At 29.7% G+C, this 10,207-nt stretch overlaps 1 non-coding gene across 1 annotated transcript; it reads left to right on the plus strand.

Moving 5' to 3' along the window:
• Positions 1 to 5,638: 5,638 nt before the first annotated feature.
• Positions 5,639 to 5,711, plus strand: Trnav-cac. The gene has a single exon. It is a non-coding gene; the product is annotated as a tRNA-Val (tRNA).
• The last annotated feature ends 4,496 nt before the right edge of the window (positions 5,712 to 10,207 follow it).

Genomic DNA, 10,207 nt, shown 5'->3' on the forward strand with positions numbered 1-10,207 from the left:
TATATATATATATATACTTAACTTAGATGTCAAGAAGGTACTTGGTTTTACTTATTGTTAGCCATATATTCATCTTGTAATTATTAATAACTGCTAATTAGAATTCACTCTCAATATACTATTTTTATCTAAACCTATATCTGTAAATGCTTCTTAATCTTATATATATATATATATATATATATATATATATATATATATATTTTTAATTTTATCTCTTGCGCCAATTATGTAACTTCTTTTAATAAATGTGAATTTTTTTCTAACATTAATAAAACGTAATCTATACGTGCTCGCATCATGCATTATACTATTGCCAGATTTTAAACATTAAGAAAATACGCGACATGATACGTCACACGTGACCTTACTCACGCACTCTTCACGCATCCCGTAGGCAGAGATTTCTGGCTGAGATCTCTGGCACGTGCGCTTCCTCAAGCCAGTTCAATATCGAGATAATTACAATGTTCCATGTCGTTCACGGGCGATCGACTATATTCGCCCACGTGCTGTACGCGTCGTGAAACTCGAAAGCGGCCGTTCACGTGGGCCACGTGGTGCGCCGCCGTCTCACGCTTTCACGAGCGTATAGCCGCCCTGTTCCGCGTCGATACAGCGGGTCATTGCCCTCCTACAACTCGCCGTATATGCAGGTTGTGTAACGCGAACCCAAACAATATGTAGGTCGCGCCTATTTCTCCCACTTTTGGTCGCCTCGGTCTATCGCGATTACATCAACGCTCGGTTTGTTGGCGAAAAAAATCGCTAACAAGATGGCCTTCTCTCTCACGATTACTGTATATAATTCGATGCTTTCTGTTCGTATTCTAATTCTTTACTCTTAAATGTCTGACTTACAATAATAAATCTGCAGCAAACATGATGAAAAATTAGGATAGTATGCACAATCGAATTATATAATTTTTTAACTAGATAATAAAATTATTTTGACTAGTGTGTTTGATGAATATATCTAGTATTTGAATAAATGAATGAATACGAGTGAATACGAATGAGTGATTGATGAATACAATTGTTTTTATATTCATGGGAAATGAATAAATACCTATTTTTTACTCAATTTAAATGAATCTATTTATGAATATAGTTATGAATATTTTCGATTTCGCATTCACTTCCACTTTGTGAAACCATAACCATAAACATTATTTAAGGAGGTTCTCGCGTTTGATGAAATATAAGACAAATCTACAATATACATGTAAAACAAAAGTTAACAATATCAATAATATTTAGAAAAAATTTCATTGACTTCTACCATTTTGAAGATATTTAATTCTAAATTTATAGAAATTTATAGAATTTTATATTACAAGTTGAAGATATAACCTTATTCTGTAATAATTCTCTTTTAAATTAAGACACCTGCATATAAGACAATTTAAAAATCGTTAGAATTATGAAGTAAACACTTAAGTTTTCTTAAAGTTTCATTTAACTCAGTAATCGCGTACCGTTCATTTTGCCGTACTCTTCCATTTTCTATTTATATCTTTCAATTTATTAGCATTATTATATTTTTACCTTTACGTTAATGTTTATTCATATAATAAGCGAAAATAAATGATATAAACACGCTTATATCTATATAAAATTTGATATGTTTGTAACGATCGGTCTAAAAAACCATAGCGCGCGCACTTGCGTTAATGTTTATTGTCTCCGCCATTATTATATTTTTATAAATAAAAAATAAAATTGTTATCATTTTCTTATTATTTCGTTACATATCAATAATTTTAACAAAAAAAATAAAATTAAAATAAAGATATATCATATAAATATAATTATTTCCAGTAATTATTATGTTCCTTTGTTTTTAATTGATTAATATAAAGCATTATCAGAACACTTTCGTATTAACTATAATAATTATAATCATTTATTTATTCTAGTTATAACATATATGCATACAGACCGAAAATATATTTCGATCAAAATGATCGGACGCACTTACTAACATTAGTTTCGAGACACTCCTATTTCCAGGTTAAGAAGATTATAAAAGCATGAAACACATATTAATATTTATGCTTTAAAGAAACTACATACATATGAAAGTTGTGCTCATATCATTCTGTTTTTATTGAGCAATACATTTTTTTAGATTATTTATTTTATTTCATATTAGTTTTATAAAAATTTTAAAAATAATAACAAAAATCTAAATTTTTTAATATAAATATTTTAAGTACTAAAAACTTATGTAAAGTTTCATTGAGATTCATCAATTATAGTTTATAATAAATAAATATTTTGTTTATTTACTGAACAATTAATTTTAATTACTCTGCATCTCAGAAATAACATTACATTAAATATTTTTGAATTCAGAAAATACTTATACAAAAATTGTAATTTTCATCATTGTTTTAATACATTTTCATGTATTACCATTAGAATACAAATTAAAAAAATATTATTTTTTATTGAAATAACTTTTGATCCAGATTGATCAACTGTTCCTAATTTTTTGTGTTACTTTTAAATGCAATTTAGAATAATCTGTAATTTTTTCAAGTAATTCTTAACAAATTGCATTTGCCTTTTACCTTCTTAAACTGGCCATACAGTTTACAAGGAATTTATATTCTTCAATGAAAAAAGTTAGAATATGTCAAATGGACGATGCGTGAGACATCAAATGAGTATCTTACAATTTTTATTTTGTCATTTTGAACATATTTAATAACATATAAAATTAACAATGATTATGTATAATGGCATAAGATAATATTCAGTAATCTTTTTATTCCATTATTTTCATCGTTTTACATATTATTTTAAATAAACTGTCTATTGACTAGGAAGTAGCACGAGAACCTCCTTAATACATTTCTTAGTAAAAGCACCGGCAATAGCTTTCATTTTCTCCTCGATGTAAATGTTTCTTAAACTTTAACTAAGCTCGAAAGTGGAATATTTTACGAACTGTAGCGCAGTTAAGCGATTATGCTTGTTTATAAGATCGTAAGAAAATGTACCAAGCTAACAGATAGTCTCTGGCGAACTTGCTAAGAGTAGGGTAATCATCTTAAATTCTATCCTATATCTAATTCAAATTTTAAATAAAAAAATAAAGCTAATACAACGGAATTTAGCCAGTAAAATAATTTATGACAGTAAAATAAATGATCTTTTATCACAAAAATGTATTTGAATATCTACTACAGGTCATTAATTACGTTAAGAGGAAAAAAATTGTTTATCATAAAGCTTTTTTTAATTTATATTTTTATTGGAATGAATATTCGTAAAATATATTTATGAATAAATTTTTTTTTGAAAACTCACAATTTCGAATAAATTAATGATCGAATTTGAATGATTAAAATTTATAGCTCAATTACGAATATTTTGTTCTTCGAAATTTTGACACTGACCAGTGTCAAAGATAAGATATTCAGCAATCAGCATTTACTCTTAAACAAAAAATGATACTTTACAATTATGTTTTCCCTATCAAATGCGTATCATGCTATTTTTGTATTATTTTGATAAATCTAATTACATACAATCTCATTATATCGTGTTAATTACATTGCATTCTAATTGTATTGCGTTATCTATTCTACAAGTGCGTGTCACTTTTATTTAATGCGTGCAATGGAATCCATGGCAATGGAATCCATCGGTACAAATAAAATTGAAAGATAAAGGTCTGACCTTGTCGAGCGAGGAATTGATAAGAGTTGTAATTCATATATCGTAACCTTGGATTATGTGTGTATGACTCGTGTAGCCTTGAATCGATTAATTTGAAATAAATAATTCCTCGAAGTGCCTTGCGATTAATTCTGAATCATTTAGTTGCGGGATGGTATTAGGCGATATCAAAATTTCGCAATGTTCAAGCCTCAACGATTCGCGATATCATAATCAAGTTCAGCATATGTCTAAAACGCGAAAACACATTTTAACTTGAAATAATAATAAGATAAAATATGTGCTACCGTGATATTTATATACATAACGTAAACAGCAGCAGAGATATGATAGTAATTTGAATGCTTCAATATTACTTTTGATTTAAAAGCACATAGATTTCAAATGTTGCATACATTGTGAAGTTTATATGCCTATTGTGAAGTATATTTTTATGCGTATATCTCCAACATAAACATCAGACACCACAAGTGAAACGTTTTTTTTTTTTATATATATTTATTATTCTCATTACATTCTCATTATATCTGTAGAGCAATTTAATTAATTTGTAAAACTTGTTATCATAAACAATACAAGCGTGTGAACCATGAGTCGTGCAGAAAGCGCGCTTTCGCTAAGGTATTTTTGCGCGGATTAAGAGCATCTCTGACGTCGAAATCCAGGAAGATAAAGAGATCACCAAGAATTTCGCTGGTTGGCTCTTTCTCGTTGATCGTCGGATCAATGGGTCACGCTTCGACTATTCGAACTCTCGAAATACAGGACATAGTTCTGTTATTATTAAAATCCAGTTATTTAATTGGTCTATCACATTTCCGGGATATATATCACGAAGTTATGCACTTTCTTTTTATGAATATAACTTTTCCACAAAGAGAAAGAAACTCAATAAGATTCTGCTGCTAAATTCTTATGTCAAATATTGTGTTAAGTTTTCTTTCCATTGAGGTCAATTAAAAATCAATTGAATATGTGATTTTTCTTTCTATTAATTCGTAAAATTTACGTAAAATTTAATTCGTAAAATAGACTGAATTTTTTCAACAAACGTCGCTAAACGATATAATTGATAGAGTGGTGTAATTTCGCTCGTTGCTGCAACCAGGAAATGAACTGAAGTAGAATTGAAAATTTTTTGTGATCGTGACTGCTGAAAGTATGCCAACTTACAAACAAGAAAAGGGCAAAGCTGATTGGTCAAAGAGATAACCAAATACGAATATCAATGGATGCTAAAAGGTTACTTTACACATTTAAGTGTAATTAATATTGAAGTTAAACAAATACAGAATCTAATTTACATGATAATTTAATAAATAAATACATATGAGAGAAGAGGATATTCGATCAAGGCGATTCTTAGTGTTTCATAATATATGGTACAAACTTTTTATAATTTTCAGTTCAAACTTATTTATGTTGAATATTTTTTGATTTGTTTTTTTTTATTTAATATATTGTCAATAAAAATAAAAATAAAAATAAAATTATACATACATTAAAAAATTATCATATTTATTTATATTAACTACACGTATAACATTACGACATGTAGTATGTTAGACAACTAAAAAGTTGAAAGAAATACGCGAACGTGCACTTTCTCTCTAATAAAAGTAAGAGTTGTAATATTGCTAGCGACAAATGCATATTCAATACATTTTATTTATTAAAAATGCTTTTTCCTACGCTTGATTATAATAATATAAAATTCGGCTAAATCGATTATTACATCAACTTCAAAAAGTATTTATTAAAATATTTTACTGTCATCGATAAATATTTCATATAATATAGATGCATATAAAATGAAATAATTTAAATAAAAATAAAATAATATAAAAATGCAACGATATTTTACATTTTTGAATGTTATCCACGTGTCATACGAGATAGAAACAAATGTCTACATTCATGTTTTCAAATAAACGTCAAGAGCTTTAACGTTTCCGTAGTGTAGTGGTTATCACGTGTGCTTCACACGCACAAGGTCCCCGGTTCGATCCCGGGCGGAAACATCTTTTTACACTAGCTAAAATTTTTGCTTATACAATATATATTACAAAAAGTTCGAACTATGCTTTCCATTGCCAAAAAAGTGATATTTCCAAACTACACGTGATAACCACTACACTTATACAGAAACTTTGAACCCATCGCTGATATTACAATAAGAGGACGAACATAAAAAATGGTCTCAAGTAAATGGTTTCAAGTGGTAAATTTAATGAAGCCTATATTTTTTGTATTTTTCAAATTTATAAATTTTAATATTAAATCGTTTCTTTACTTTAAAAGTAAAGCAAATAAAAAAATTAAATTTTTCAGAAAATAAGAAAAACTATTTTTCACTCTAATAAAAAATTGATTAATCAAACAATATCGACAAAAAAATATATCTATTTTTAACATGATCAAATATCTTTATTATTTTCGTTTCATAAACTTTAAAAACCAATCTTTTTTAAATTGTGATTTTTGACAATTTTTATGAAGTTAAGTTAAATCACTTTTGATGGATAATGTTTACTTAATAGCACTAATGCGCACTGCTGCATATTAAAGTTGTTGTATATATTGATTTAATTAGAGTATACAAATAAAATGCAAATATTTCGAATCATAAAATACATATGTTATCTAACAGTGTAATAAAGCGTATTGAGTATTTCACGATTTAATCGGTTTATATTTATAATAAATACATATCTTTCAATTTGTATACGACGGCTTTAATTGTGCACATTAAGTGCGTGCAATCGAAATTCGTTATAAATCATTCATGGTAATAACAAAAATCATGAGTTGTGTCACTCTTGAAGTAAGGGAGTGAAATGTTCTGTATAATTTAAACTTCTCAAATCATAATTATACCAAAGTTTACTTGGAAATGAGATACAAATTTTATTTAATAGCGTTTCCGCAGACACAAGGTTTCGTCGATAGAATTTCACACAAAGATCAGCGTTTTCTAAATTCACCGTTTGGTGAATTTAGGAAACGTTGATCTTTGTGTGCGCGAGAAATCTCATATGTGTATGAGAATGTCGGATCGCTGGGGTAGGGCAGGTCGAGCCGTCTCAAGGCCAGTTAGGCACAAGGGCAGCTTCAGTCTAGTGTGAACTCGACCGCGCCCTTCGAGGTCATGCCATCCCATTCTCGCACACGCATCTTTATTTTTCCTTCGACAAGTCAACACGATCAGCGTTTCTTTGTGTTTCAACCGCTCAAGAACAATGAATTAATTCGAAGACTAACGATTTTTATAAACAGATCAATTAAGTCATGATTTAACTTATTAATTACCGTTATTCGCCCAAATAGCACAGCAGTGCTTGCAAAGTGCTAAAAAAGTGATTATACGTTTTTTATAAATATAAGTATATTTTATCAAATTGTAGCACATATAATGTTTTTTTCATTCTATGTAATATAAAAAAGCACTTCGTTAATTACCGTAGTATGGCAGCCCTAATTGTATCAAAAAGATTTTTTTCTCACTGAACCGAAAGGTCAGTCTTAATGCGTATGAGAAACTCGATGAGCATTGTCATTGAATTAATTGCTCGTTGGGTAGAACAGATAAGCCCATTGGCGCGTATTCCCTTCGCTCCACCCGTCTCCCAGAAATACCGAATCACTTCATAATTGGACGTCACGCGATAGAAACGATTAACAGATCAAGGTCCTATCGATGAAAGAGACAAGATTGCTTCAGCGAACTTTTTCGAAATTATGGACAAGATAAGTAATCAAATTATGATGGTTTAATTTATCTCTAAAAAAAAAACAAGAAAAAAAAATTCAATGTTTTTTAAGAAAACACTTTCAAGAGATTTTCTCTTGTATCTTATCGAACAGCAATTGCCACAATCATTTACTAAATATGAATAAAGTCTTTATTATCTACATTTTGTACAGTTAGTAGAATTTAATCAATTATATTACATTTTTTTAAATAATCAATTAAATTTGAAATTAATAAACTATAACTATGTTTTGACTGTTTCGATTGTACAATTAATGACAGATTTCTAAAAAAAGGCTAATAAACATGACCTTATAAATCCAAGATAGATTTCGAGTGTAATTCGAGAGACGAAGGGGTTGAGTGAGATAACCGATTCTTAGCGCGAGCTTAGCTGGGCCGAACCTTGACTGGGCAAACAACGAGTAGGACGGGAAAAAGGGCGGTGCAGTCTGTAAGAAAAGGAGGGAAAGGGAGACAAAGAACTGAAAGATCTCATTCTCCCTCATTCCTTTAACGCGTTGCACGCCACACTCGCTCTCAGCTCCCGGGGTTAACGCACTATGGTAGACACAAAAATCCCCTCAAGGTCGGTGCATCCCTGTCTGTTGGTTCGTCCGTTCCATGGTTGACCGTCTCCTGCCCCACCCCCCCGGACAACCCCTCAGCATCCAATGCCCCTCCAACGGGACAAATGCACCCACGCGACCGATCTTGTTCGACTTCAGGGCCGCGCAAATGAAAGCACAGAAATCTATTTGAGCATATCATGCGAGACAATCATCGATCACGTCAAATTCATTCTCTTAAATCTAGTTATCACGTATTAAAACTTCCGTGTTAAAATAATCGTCCGAATTTTCATGGTAAAAGTAAATTCTGATCTGAAAAAATATATGTGTATATGATGTAAGAAAAGTATTACTTCGATAATAATTTCATAAAGCAATAAACGGCGGGCTGAGAATTGGACGGAGAATTCTCGAATATGCAGAAACTTTGTTTCATCACACAGTCATGAATTTGGATTGTAAACGCCATACAATGAAGAGAAAGAATGAAGAGGAAGGAGAAGAGAAGAATAATCGAGAGCAAGGATCGCGTATGGATTGGCATGAAACGACGAGTGCATCGGGTGAACGGCCGGCCGTGCATCCAGACTGCAGACGTCCAATAAAAATATCTTACGTTAGCCTTTCTCTCTCCTGACTATCGTCTACCCTCATTCATCGCCAAATTATTTTTATTGCGAATAACCGTGCGGCGCTTCTTACCAACATCAGCTGACCACGTTTTCTTATTCAATTAAGAGACTAGTAGAACAAAAATTTGTCCATATTATTTTTATGATTATCAATATGCTATTTAAATAATTTAACGTTCTGATAGAATTTTCATTCAAATGATAGTTGAATAAATTTCAACAACAGTTTAGAGACTATAATATTAACGAGTGTCGTTGGCTAATAATATAATTAGGTCTATTTCAACATGGAAAGAACAATTTCATTGAAGCATCTAACAAGTTAGCTAAATATAGATCTGAAAATAATTTTATTGAATTATTGAAATAATTATGTAAGATGTTTAAATTGATTGCTATAATGTCAAATTTTTTTGCAATATATCGCTTATCATGCTTGAATTTCCTACATAATTATTTTGTGTGATGGTCCAATAAAATTATTTTTAAATCTATACGTAAATACTAAATTTTTAGATATTTTAGTAAAATTGTTCTTTTAGTTTAATTGCAATTATTTTATAAACAATTTTTCAATAATATCTATATATAATAATATTTTTCAATAATATTTATAGATTTATTAGATTTTTACTTTCTAACAAGATTGGGTAATGCATTTAAAAAGTTAAAAATCAAGTTAAGAAGTTAATTAATTTTAACTTCATTTAGTTACATTTTAGACTCTTAACTTTTTAACTTTATATAGTTATATTTGATCAATAACTATTAACTTTTAATTTGATTTTTTAAAAGTTAACATCAGGATTGGATAGTTGGAGTTATACGGATCTTATACTCGGATTATATGCTTACATATTCATATGTCCATCGAAGATGTATTTTTCTAATTTTTAATAATTTCAAATATTTCATTTATGTTTAAACAAAGAATAATAAAGAGGTTTGAAAACGATCCATCGTTATGACTTAAAATCACTATTTTCTCAAGAAATACGCAGAAGTGCAATTTACTGCTTTACAAGGATTATTTTTTGGTACCCCAGAATAATCACACAAAAGCTGATCAAAACTCGTGAAATACATGTGAAGTCTCTCCTTATTAGCTAAAAAGTTAACTTTCTTAGTTTTTTTAATTTAGTTAAAAAAAATTATCTTGAAATCATGAAATAAAACAAATTTAACTATGTTAAATTTTTAAGGCTGTTAATTTAACTTGAATTTAACTTAGTTAAAAAAAAAGTTGAATTACCCAACTCTGCCTAACTACATTTAATGAGATATTGTCATAAATATAGAAGCCAATGATCCAGACTGGACTTTCGCTCTGTCAAGTATAAGCCGAGCGCGTGCTATCTTCTTATTGATACGACCGTAGGACAATGCACTCGTTACCGACGTAAATAAGTACACAAAAAGACAGCGATCGAAGCTTTAAACTCGAACTGTTGAGATCTATGAATCGCCATCGTGGATAAATTCTCTGCGTCTCTTTTCGCTAACGCAAAAGACTTCTGATTCATTCTAAATTATTACGAGTCAACCGAAGAACAGTGTATTCT

Source organism: Atta cephalotes (genome assembly GCF_000143395.1).
Source record: "Atta cephalotes unplaced genomic scaffold scaffold00031, whole genome shotgun sequence".
Classification (NCBI taxonomy): Eukaryota; Metazoa; Arthropoda; class Insecta; order Hymenoptera; family Formicidae; genus Atta; species Atta cephalotes.